Raw genomic sequence first — 12,500 nt, forward strand, 5'->3', positions numbered from 1 at the left:
CGCCACACGTAGGCACACACACATCTCAGAGACAAGAAAAGCCAGACTGCAATGGGCTGACAGGGTGAGGCAGGAAATACGAAATGCCCATGTAAAATGAACAATTACTCATAATGCTGGGCTTTGCATGAGAGCAAGAAACCCAAGGAAAGACCACATTCTGAGTTATTTGGTGTCACTGAATTAGAGGTCTGTCTCAAACACTGACCACAGAGTCCCCCTTCTACGTAGTAGTTAGTAGCTGGGCTCTCTTGCTAACGCATTTGCATTTTCTGTCTACTTTCTCTATGTTATTCATATTAGAAGCCTCCAAGGCTGATCTGGGTCTCTTCGTTTTTCAAATCATTATATAATTACAGAAGTGGGCAAACATTTAACCCTAAAGATGTTTCTCTCAGAATTGTTTATCATAGTGAAAATCTGAAAGATCTTAAGTATTCCACAATAGGAACTAGCAGCTGATTTGTGATGAGTGATATTTATGTGATATAATAAAGAACACAGGGAAACATTCCAAAGCTATCACTGGGTAGAAAAAAGTCATTACAGGGCAGTATGTCAAAATAATCTCCTTTAAATATTAAAGTAAAATAAACGTACAAAGAGAGATTATGGGAAACAAATACCACTGAATATTATTAGTAGTGTATAATTGAAGTTCCTTTTATTTCATTGATGCTTTTCTATACTTTCTCAATATCCTGCAATAATTACATATTCCTGTGTGGTCAGTTAAACCTATTTTTAAACTACTAATTTTGGGGACCTATGATGTAGCAATGTAGACATGCATTCGTAATATTTTTCCAATTCCAGATTTTCATACTTTCCTAGGTTTTCAGATACCCAACAGGCCTGCTAAAACATTATCTATTTCCATCATTGTTTTTATGTAGGTCAAGATTATACCGGAAAATTAGTTTACTACAATATTATTATATGAGGTAATCTGCTCCAGCATTAATTTAAGACCATAATTTGTATTTAATGTTTCTTTTTATGGTAACTAGGTTTTTATTATTAATTAGACTAATTCTTTATTAAAAAGTCATTTCTTCAGATGTTGAGGGACTAAAGATTTCATATAAACATAAGTTTTGATAGTCACTGATGGAACAATAAATGCCTAATGTCCTCCATGGTGGCAAGGGAAATGCTTTGAAAGCCAAGCAAACTTTCCCGTGTATGTGTGAGCACTAATTCCATCAACTGCAGGCTCCCCTCTGCCAACCGTCCTGTTACAGTGAAATACTAATCATTTGTTGTTATTATAATTCTATCCCTTGAAAGCCTCACCATCTGCTACAGATGGACCCAGAAACAGAGAAGAATCTGGCTCATAGAACAAAATGAAAAAATAGAACCTTGAGCTAGAAGAACCTACACACTGGCATCCAGGCTCTTCCCCAAGTCAGTGAGAGCAGGAAGAGAAAGCCTGTTATGTAAATGGTCAATGTAAGACTAGACAATGCAGAGATGTCATGTTTTTTTAAATGAAATGTTGCAATTAGAAATCTTTCTCCTTAAAACAAAAAGTGGAAGAATCAATAGATTTAGCCAAATGCCACAACTCTGATGACCAGTTTGTAAAAGTTAGCATCGTGATCAATGCTTTCTTATCCCCTCAGTGTCCCTGTTAGATGGTCCCTATGGTGGAAGAGACCATATGTGCAAATGCTGCCTTTGTCCTGATGAACAAAGCAAGGCGAGGACAACCAGGAAAGGAGGCTCGGAGAGAACAACTTCAAGCTCCGAGCATCCAACAGAGTTTCTACTGGCTGAAGGGTAGTTTGGATATGATCACAGGTTTGATACTTAGTCATTCTGAATCTGTCCTTCATGTTCGTGAGACACACAGACTTTCTTTTGAATCCAAGAAAAAAAGCTTTCTTTTGAAGGCTATTGCCTTTGCCTCATTTACGGCCACAAATTAATACAATCCCATGACCATTCCCCAATGTGAGGGATGGTCAGAAAAGATCAGTATCTCTTTTTAAATGAAGAGAGTTTTGATCAATCTGAGATAAACAGTCCTTTCAATTTTTTATAATTTAAACGATCACATTTCACTCAGGCAACTTTAGAGTCAAATTGTCTTCTAAAATATCCTCTTGCTGTACTTAGTGAAACGACAAAGGGTTTGGTTCAACTAATGGACATACTTCACCTAAACTTCTGTGTATCCAGATCATGCTAGCACAGTGCTAGACTCATATTTGGTGTCAAGACATAGCGGACGTGTTTGCTACACTCTTGTCACGTTTTCTGCATGTTTTTGAATAGCACCTGTCCTCAGAATTGTTCATAGCTTATCTCAGAGCTCTAAGTAAAACACCAGAGTCCTAGAAGCAGACTTCCTCTGCCAGACAGTTCCAGGAAGCATGACTCATTAGTCCAGGAAGTGTTCAAGGAGGAGCCAAATGATAAAAGTAAACTCAGGCCCATTGTGGTTGAGACACAAAATCTCAACTGCTTCTCTTCATTTCTCCAACTGACAGATGGGACTTTTAAAAACTTTGTTTTCAGATTCAGATTTAGAAACCCTGTGTCTTTTGCAGGAAAACTGGTAGGCAAAGAAAGAAACCCTACTTTCAACAAATGGGGCCAATCGTCGTTAAACTATGGTATGCACAAGTGGGAAGGCTATTTTGGAAACTATAGCTCTTTATTTACTGCAAAATGCTTTGGGGAGCAAACATAATTCGTAACAATTATGTCCCTATGAAATAGGGTAAATATTTATTAGCACTTATTCTGTGCTGAGTATATTCTAAGCTAACATTCCTAGCAGTTCTATAATGCAAGTGGTATTTTTATCTGTATTTTGGAGTTCTGAAAACAGGTAAGTAGAATATTTTGAAAATATTTTTAAAGAGGTCAGTGACTCATGAGGAATTTTTCTTATTTGTTTCATTGCTAATTATTTTTTGAAAATAAAAACTTAAATTCAAGGATACAAGTCCTTGAAGTCCTTATTTTGCTAGAGAATAACAATAAACAAGTTTTAAAAGTTACATCAATAATACTGAAAGCTTCTGTTAAGCCCTTGAATCAGCATTTTCTTCATTGCATTTTTTTAAGAAAACTCCTACTAAACACCTGGACAAAAATACTGGTTTTATAATCTATCGTTTGTGAGTAGTGTAAAATGCACTAAGGAAGCAGACTAAGAGTGCAGACAAAAAGGAGCGGAAAATGAAGTGTCTTGAGAAACGAACCATTAGTTACATCCCTACCTAAAGAATAGAATGCTCCATACCTGTGAATTCCTGTATTCCTAACTAAAATGCTCCTCTTGTCTCAAGATCAGGACAAACAATGACAATAACTTCATGTAAGTGTGTACTATGTTCTAGGCTTTGCTCTGCCTCTGCTCCTATGAACTCATAGACTCTGATTATTCCAATTTAAAGATGGAGAAAGCGTGGCAGGCAGCAGTAACTTGCCCAAGGTTACCCACCCAGTGAGTTGAGAGACTAGTTTTTAACCTAAGCTGACTCCAGAGTCTCCTTTCTGAAGCACTGGTCTATAACTGGCAGGTGTGGAGATAACTGAGTAAGACTCCATGCTACCATGGTGCCCGGGTTTCTGTAAGACTTTCTCTTGCCAGTGAGTACTAGACAAGTTACTATGACTTCATCACTAGCCTCCTGCAGCAGTTAGAAGACTGAAGAGAGTTGGTTTAAGTTATTCTAATTCCAGGGATGACTCCCCTCATGAAAACCGAAAGCGCAGTCTCTGGAGCTGTTTCTTCCTCAGGGCCCCCTTCCCTGACCCATACATGAGCTTGGTCCCCTGTCTTGGGCTTTCCCTTCAGAGCACCCTTCAGCTTTCCCTCCTAGAACACAACACAGCTGGTCATTAGATTTATATTGTGTGATAAAACCATTAAGGATCTTTTTCTCCATGATGACAAGGAAAACTGATGATAAAACAGTTATAGTTCCACAGTCTAGGTGTCTAACACATACTCTTCTGACAAGAGTGAATGAATGAATGGACAAGGTATATTTAGGGAGTTGACAGCTTGAGGAAGTACCTCAGCAAACACAAAACAAAACAATAAACCTTGCTGATTGTGTTTAATTTGGCATTTCCCAAATTTATTGGAGCATTTGTGAAACATCTGTCCACATCTGTGGCTGACAGCTGTGTGGGTCTCCTACACTGACCATGCCTTCCCCTGGGTCCATGCATTATTCTGTGGGACCAGCAACACCTGCACTGGACTCTGTCGTGGCTGAGACATCAACTCGTGTTGCGTCTCAGTATTTATGAGTTCTCTGCAACCATAGCTCATGTTACCTTAACTAATTACAATATCACATGGACCTGAAGGTTCAAGGTCCTGGTATGGAAAATGTTGCTCAGGCTGCAGACTTTGAGAACCTGTGAGTCAAACTTAAAGATTCAGGGACATTGAGTGAGATCTTTTGTCCATTCCTTCATTTGAAATGCATTAGTTTGCAACTGAAAGGACATGAGAGTGTAATTAAAATGACAAAAACATCTGGTGAACAGGATGACATCAGCAAGAGGATTTGGCAAGAGATGAATTGTATCTTACAAAGACTGGCGGGAAATGTGTTTTACAAAAGTCATTGACATAGTCAAGAGGACCTGGAACTGGCTTAGGTAGAAAGAGGGGAGAGATAGCAAAGTATAAAAGGATGTAACAGAAGATGATACGGGAAAAAGTGCCAAATGAGAAAAGGGTGGGTTGCTCAAAATCAGAATAAAAAAATTTTAAAGTACATGTGACATATTTTACATGATGAGGTAAAAACACTATTGATAGTATCACCAAAGTGTACAACTCAGCTATTAACAATGGAAGAGTAAGAACTATTTTCACAGAAACAATTAACAGTATACAAAGGTGTTCAAAAGATCCATGTTAAAAAATATTAACAGATTCCCAGGAGAGAAAGTGAGGATAAAATGGACCATCTCGTCAAGGTGGGTTATGGCCCATGGCCTCGAGTGCTTCTTAAGGGCTGGGAGGTCCACTCTGCGGGAATCCCCAGGGATTGTGATGGAGTCTGGGTGGCGTCTAAGGATATCCTTTCCTAAGGAGATCCCCAGGTGCCTCTGGAATGCAGCCAGATTTAGCAGGCAGCTGTAAGGACTACAGCCGCCTCCATCAGCTTCTGCCTCAGCAGAGATTGCAATCTTTGCACAAAGGGAATGTGGCAACACAGCGCTGTTGCAGCGAAAAGAGCTAAGAGGGGGAGGCGAGGGACACACCTTGTAGACATTCAGTCCTGAAAAGAGTGTAGTGCTTATTGAATTCTGCACAAGTTCTTCCCCCTCAGAAAGAGAACACAGTGAAGAGAAGTTCTACTCTGGTTGATTCTCACCAGCAAAGCTGCGGTTGGTTCAGGGGAGGGATCAGAACACCAGCAAAGAGTGATGGATTTGCTGTGGGTCCGGGGTGGGTGACAGTGCTGGGCATCCACTGAAAGTTTTGGTGACTCAGACTTCAAAACGAGTTGTGAGCTCATGGTTGAAAATCATTCTTAAAAGGGCCAGCATTGTGGCACAGTGGGATAAGCTGCAACTTGCGATACCAGCATCCCATATGAGCACTGATTTGAGTCCCAGCTGCTCCACTTCTGACTCAGCTCCCTGCTAATGCACCCAAGAAGGCAGCAGATGATGGCTCAAGGGCTTGGGCCTCCACCACCCATGTGAGACATGGATGGAGTTCCAGGGTCCTGGCTTCAGCCTGGCCCAGCCCCGGCTGTTGTAGCCATTTGGGTAGTGAACCAATGGATGGAAGATCTCTCTCTCTCTCTCCCTCTCTGTCACTTTGCCTTTTGGATAAGTAAATCTTAAAATTCTTTAAAAGAAAAAGGAAAGTAATAGAAAAAGGAAGGGAAAGAAAATTAAAGATGAATGACAAATTCTAAAGGATTCTGAACACAAAATCAGTAAAAACTTGGGAGGAATAATAAAGCAAGAAACATCTGAAAAAAAATCTAGGAAGAAATCCATGAGGCTATAGAGAAATTTTCTGACAATTCTGTAAGTTCACATACAAATAGTTAAACTTGGGGAAACAGAAAAAGAGAAAAAATGTCCATTTTTTAAAGTTATGATTAGGGCAAAAAAATGATGGGAATGTGGATTTGATTGATGCTTTCAGAAGAGAGTATAACATGATGAAGATGAGGTAGAAACATGTCTACTTTGATTTTGAAGCTGGAAGAAGAGACATGGAATTCTAGAAGCTAGGATAGTCAATATCTTTTTTTTTTCCCCAGCAAAGTGAAAGTAAGTTTACTGCAAGAAGCAGACAAAGCTACCAGAAGCCAGGAGTGGTGCCAAAAGGGTTGCTGATCAACATCTTTGAATAGATTTTTTTAAAGTAAATGACATTGTGCAGAAAAAATTTCATTATTGCGATGAACCTGTGGGTGTTTAAGAAACATTTTAGCATGCAAGCAGCACCTATGTCCTGCTCAAAGGTTCTGCTTTGCTCATTGCTTCTGACCAGAGCTGGCCATATGGCCCTGAGGGACGGTTATCCGTAAGCAGGCTACATACATGCATCCCTCTGTGGTAAAGCTCAAAGAGATGAACCACCTATGCTGGGAACATGCCAGCAATGGCAATTCCAGCTGGTTGTAAGCGCTTGAAGTAAACGGTCACGTGGGTTCATGGCTGGAGTTACGAAATTTCAGAGGAAGCTTTTGGGGGAAGAGATGTAAATGGATGGGGGTGACAGGGAGAAGCAGCAGAGCCTTAGCAGAAGGAGTGGGGGTCTACCAGGCTACCTTTGTTCTGGCCCCTCTCTGACTCCCCAGCCTCCCTCCTGGGTCAAGAGGTCTCTTTCTCCTCTCAGAGTCACAGCCCCTTCAGAAACAGGAATCCATTTCACATGGATCCATAGAACTCCGTTTAAGGATCTCAACCCAAAGAATAAATCAGAACAATGGAAAACAGGATGCTGTCATGGGTGTGAGGGGAAAATGTTTCAACTTTCAAAATGTGGAAGATTCAAGACTGTCACAGATGAGTAAGACTGACAGTAATTTTTGAAAAATTCTAAATCAGATACTGAAAACAGTTTTTTAGAATATAGCAAAGAATGAGGTAATTATAATAAATGACCATTGATGATCTATGAAGTCATGTTAAAAGCATCAATTTTGCATTGTGAAAATCAGTAGAGCAGCAGATCCGAGGACTCAAGGGACACTACTTCATGGTCCCTTTGAGGGTAGCAGAAAGGAGTGCAAGAGTGTCCACAGGGTGAGACATGGCAACAGCACCAGCCCAGAGCTACTGAACTGGATAGAGAGCCTGGCTTTGCCATTTAAAATCTTTGTAGCTATGGACAACCTGTATCTGCCTCACTTTTCTCGTCTGTCATCCAGGGATAATAACATTTACAGGGTTGCTGTGAGAATCACCTAGCAAATAATACATGCTAGATAAATATGAATGTTAACCATTATTATTGCTTTCAACAGGGTCTCCCCAAAGTGTTCAACAGATCCATTTTAACCAAAAATAATCTATCACTATATTATTTGACATTTTTATCAGTTTATCCTGTTTGACATTTTTTATCATTTTTTAAAGAAATATTAGGGGCTAGCATAGTAGCAAAGCAAGTAAAGCCTTCACCTGCAATACCAGCATCCCATATTTTCTGCTATTTTTCCCCTCATCTAAAGCGTAATGTCTTTTCCCTATTCAGCCATCTTGGAATCTTTGTGTTTTGTGTGTGTGCGTGTGTGTGTGTATATATATATATATTTCAACGTATATATATATATATTTTTTTAAATAAATATACTTCACTGAACTGGTTCATCAATTTTAACAGCTTTTTGATGGAGCTTTAGATTTTTCTATGTACAGCATGATGTACTTTGCAAACATGGATAATTTGATTCTTCTCTCCAATTTTCACGCCCTTTATTTCTTTCTCCTCCCTAATTGCTCTTGCTGAAAACTGCAGTACTACACTAAGAGTGCTGATGGGCCAGTGTTGTGGTGTAGAAGGTAAAGGCTCCACATATGATGCTGGCATTGCATATGGGCACTGGTTTGATTTCTGACTATTCTACTCCAAATCCACCTCTCTGCTAGTGTGCCTGGGAAAGCAGCAGAACATGGTCCAAGTGCTTGGGCTCCTGCATCCATATGGAAGACCCAGAAGAAACTCCTGGTTCCTGATTTTGGACCAGCCCAGATCCAGCTGTTGTGGCCATTTGGGGAGTGAACCAGAGGATGGAAGATTTCTCTCCCTCCCTCTCTCTCTGATAAATCTTTATTTTTTAAAAAGATTTATTTATTTATTTATTTGAAAGTCAGAGTTACAGAGAGGAGGAGGTCTTCCATCCACTGCTTCACTTCCCAATTGACTGCATGGCCGGAGCTGCACCAATCCGAAGCCAGGAGCCAGGAGCTTCCTAGGGTCTCCCATGTGGGTGCAGGGCCCAAGGACTTGGGCCATCTTCTACTGCTTTTCCAGGCCACAGCAGAGAGCTAGATCAGAAGTGGAGCAGCCAGGGCTCGAACCAGAACCCATATGGCATGCCGGCACTGCAGGTGGCAGCTTTACCTGCTACGCCACAGTGCCAGCCCCTCTGATAAATCTTTTAAAAAGAAGAAATATTGGGGCTGGCGCTGTGGCACAGCAGGTTAAGGCCCAGGCCTAAAACACCGGCATCCCAAACAGGTGCCGATTCTAGTCCTGGCTGTTCCTCTTCCAATCCAGCTCTTTGCTATGGCCTGGGAAAGCAGCAGAAGATGGCCCAAATCCTTGGGCCCCTGCACCCGCGTGGGAGATCTGGAAGAGGCTCCTGGCTCCTGGCTTCGGATGGGCGCAGCTCCGGCCTTTGCGGCCATCTGGGGAGTGAACCAGTGGATGGAAGACCTCTCTCTCTCTGTATTTACCTCTCTGTTTAACTCTTTCAAATAAATAAAATAAATTAAAAAAAAAGAAATATTAAGCCAATGATCAATGAGTCTAAATGCAAATATATAATGCTCTAAGAGCAATGAATGAGGACTTGAGGGGCTCATGATGTGATGGAATTCTCAAAGTCAAATATAACTTACTAGGAATAATATTCTTGCTTAGTTCTTTTTAAAATTATATAACCTAAGGCTATGAAGCCATAACAATGAATATAAAGGTAACAGAGATTATAAATTTTGATGTTAGTAAACATTAGGATGTGGCTAACAATAAAGCTCATTTAATGTCAGCCAACTATATCAGAAGTATATAAGCCAGATATTAGAGCCTCAACCCACTTGACCCTGGCTAGGTTAGTCAGCATCGCCTCCAGTTCTGGGCACCACATTTTAATAAGAGATTCTGCCATACAAGAAAAACTGCAGAGGAATGTGCTACAGGAAATGAAGGCTAAAGATTGGAGAAAAGAGGCCATGACTTACTCTGGATTGCAACAGACAACTCAGTGTACACTCACTCTCTCCTCCTGCTCACACCACCCCACAAACAGTATACTACCCAGAGCCACCCTGACCTCAAAGGGACAGGTCCCCACTCCGACATTTCTCGAGCACTTGAGAGCACCTCACTGTGTTGATCTCTGCCACTTTACTGCACACAACAACCTCTTAGTGTTCTCTCTGTTTGCACCACACACATGTTTCCTGTTGACCTAACACATCCCGACCTTCCTACATATCTCTGTGCTGATTTCTCTCCAGTTTGTGATTTCCATTTGTATAATCAGTCACCTCCTAGAAATCACCTCTTCCACATGGAGACTCATGCTCAACATAAAACTGAAAAACTGAATCAAGTTGTAAAATACAGATAGAATCCTTAAGATTGCCTACTTATAATTACATAGGCAATACAATCTTACTTTTTGATGTAAACGACCCTTATTCCCACTGAAAATTTTTCCAAACATAACATTTTGTTTTGTCCAAAAGACAAAATAATAAAGGATGGATTTCCTTTCCAATGGAATCTTTACCAAACCACACCTCTCAAAGTTGGGTACGGTGTCTGACCTCATCAAGTTCTTTCATAGTTCCAGGATTATTAATTAAAAATAACTAAATTCTGGCTGTGGTAACAGGCACTCAGTTGAGAGCTGGCTAAGTCATATTAAAAAAACTCTTTAAGTAGAAGTGATTAAAGGAAGCTAGATTTTTGTCTTTCTTATTTCTCCTTAAATAGTTATTTGTGCTTTTAACATTTTCATTCCAGATCAATCATTGCAGCTCTTACTCTGGTCTTGGCTTCCAGAGATGGAAAAAGTCTCCCTCTGGCAACAGTGTCATTCTCTGGAAGGCTTTTCTGGACTTCTGGTTTTTATTCCAACTTTTTTGCTTCCAGCGTCAGTGCTGCAGAGAGCAATGGCGCCTCTGAAACATGACGTATCTTTCATCGCCAAGCCGCCTCTCGGTACCTCCTCCGCAGGTGCGCAGCAATTACTTTTTACTAGACACTTTTCAAACACCTCCAAAAACTACTGATGGGCCTTTCTGTTGCCATTTCTTCCTTACAGGAGTCCAAAGAATTGAGTTGAGTTCCTGGAAATGTTTCATCTTATTTCCTTCCTGATCTTTCCGCTAAATCTCCCTTCAAAGTTGAGTTCAAAGGCTTCCTTCTCTCTTTAGCTTTCTCCACTGAACTTCACCAAATCATCATTATGGTGCCTCACCCGTTGTCAAACAAACAATACTCGTTGCAAGGTCATGGTTTCTATATTAGCTCGTGCTCACAACTTAGGATTGCCCTGAATGTGGAGGGATTTATAAAAAGGCCACTTTGGAATTTGATTATTTCTCACTATTTAATAGCTATCAGTATATTGATGTGAAAATAAGACTAGGATAATCTATTTAAGCTGCACCTTTTGGATTTCTGTAATGTAGCAACTGTGTAATAAGTGCCTGGGTTACAAAGTCAGTAGGAGACAGCTCACACCTTGAAGAAGCCCATAGCTCAGTAATGTATGGGAAAAGCACACCTGGTAAAAATAAATAGGATCAAATGCTGTGTTCATGCTTTGCAAGCAACTTCTCTATTTTTTCTAAAGCAAGAACAAGGTCTTACCACATGAAAAGAAGGAAGGCTACTCTGGGTAAATTAAATGATACAGGCATAACATTCCTAGGCTTGTGAAAATCATTTGAGCTCTAAATCAAGGAAGGGGGACTTTAAAACTATTGCCAAGTTCATGCTTGTATGTTTGTTCTATATTGTGTCATATTTTCTTAGAATGCTAGTAAATATAATTTTCTGATGAGTAAACTCTATAAATGCTGTTTTTATAATATTGTACTTTTCCAAATATAAAGTAAGATTTTTGCTCAAAAAATTAACCCTGAAAAACAAAGAAATATTATATTCAGAATCTCAAAGAGTCTTTTCAAAGTACACTCTCTCTTCTCTCTGTTTTGATAAACAAAAGTGCTATTTGGAAAACATATGCCACTCCCAAACAACCTCAGTCGAGCTAGTGTCTGATAGAATTAGTGAAAAGACACTGAACATTTTGCTAGGATATTTCTTCCTGGGAATATGAACTCAGGGTTACCAGTGCTGGCTGTCAGAAGTCTTGCAATAAAGGCTTCTAAAAGTCACCATCACCTTGAAAATAACTACACTCAGTTACTGAGATGTCGAATGGAGCATACGCAGGAAAAATGTTCCAGTGTTACAGAGGGAATACTTGTCACTTCAGAAAAATGTTCTCTAGTGAAAATACATTATATGTGGATTCAAAAAGTATTATAGATTAACAATATAGGTGGAAATACACATGATGTGTTAGATCAACCAAAAAGTAAATTTATTAATGATGAAAATATGAGGGTATTTCAAAACATTTGTGGAAAATAGAATTAAAAGATAAGTTTATTTTGGTACAAAAAAATTTTGGAATCCAAACGTATATACAAAGGGTCTTCAAAAATTCATGAAAACACATATTATGAAAAAACTACACATGTATTTCAAAATTACTTTGCACAAGACAAACATTCCACTTTTCCATGAGCTAAAGCATACTCATAAATGTCAAAATGTTTTAAACAGTTTGAATAAAACTGTTTTATGAAGTTTAAAAGTGGAAAACATGTTTCTAAATCATTTATATAATATATAATTTTATATATAATTATATAACAATAATATTAAAGTAAGTAAACTAACTTTAATCCATAGCAGTAAAAGTTATATATGTAAGTTAGTTTTAAAAACTTTTTTAAAATAAGATTTCTTATTGTAAAAGTTTCAGATTATTTCCTATTCTAGGTTGCTTAATATGTGTGTTCAAGCATTTTTATTGCATAGCATTACATAAAAAGAATGGAATAAATGTTCTTGTTGCTCATTACTATAATAAATAGATACTTGCACTTCACAAAAAAATGAACTGAAATCAACTTACATTTAAAAATAAAAACAAGAATCAAAATCATGACATTATGTACCAGGCATATTAGGTATTAAGTAAATCCAAGACACTTAAATGCTTTCTGATCTCTTA

General features: G+C 39.1%; 1 protein-coding gene and 1 long non-coding RNA gene across 3 annotated transcripts in view; one reads left to right on the forward strand and one right to left on the reverse strand.

Annotated features, from left to right (window-relative positions):
- CUBN (cubilin) overlaps positions 1 to 12,500 on the reverse strand; it is a 288,990-nt gene that overhangs the window by 182,913 nt on the left and 93,577 nt on the right. The window lies entirely within an intron of this gene.
- Positions 1 to 12,500, forward strand: part of LOC127483446 (uncharacterized) — a 56,138-nt gene that overhangs the window by 6,956 nt on the left and 36,682 nt on the right. The window contains exon 2 of one of the 2 annotated variants that reach the window (XR_007909672.2): positions 1,629 to 1,806. This is a non-coding gene — a long non-coding RNA (uncharacterized lncRNA). Of the gene's footprint in view, positions 1 to 1,628; positions 3,111 to 12,500 lie in introns of those variants that run through there. The other variant, XR_011381487.1, reaches the window with a different exon arrangement.

The sequence above is a fragment of the Oryctolagus cuniculus genome, chromosome 13 (genome assembly GCF_964237555.1).
Source record: "Oryctolagus cuniculus chromosome 13, mOryCun1.1, whole genome shotgun sequence".
In the NCBI taxonomy this organism is placed as follows: domain Eukaryota; kingdom Metazoa; phylum Chordata; class Mammalia; order Lagomorpha; family Leporidae; genus Oryctolagus; species Oryctolagus cuniculus.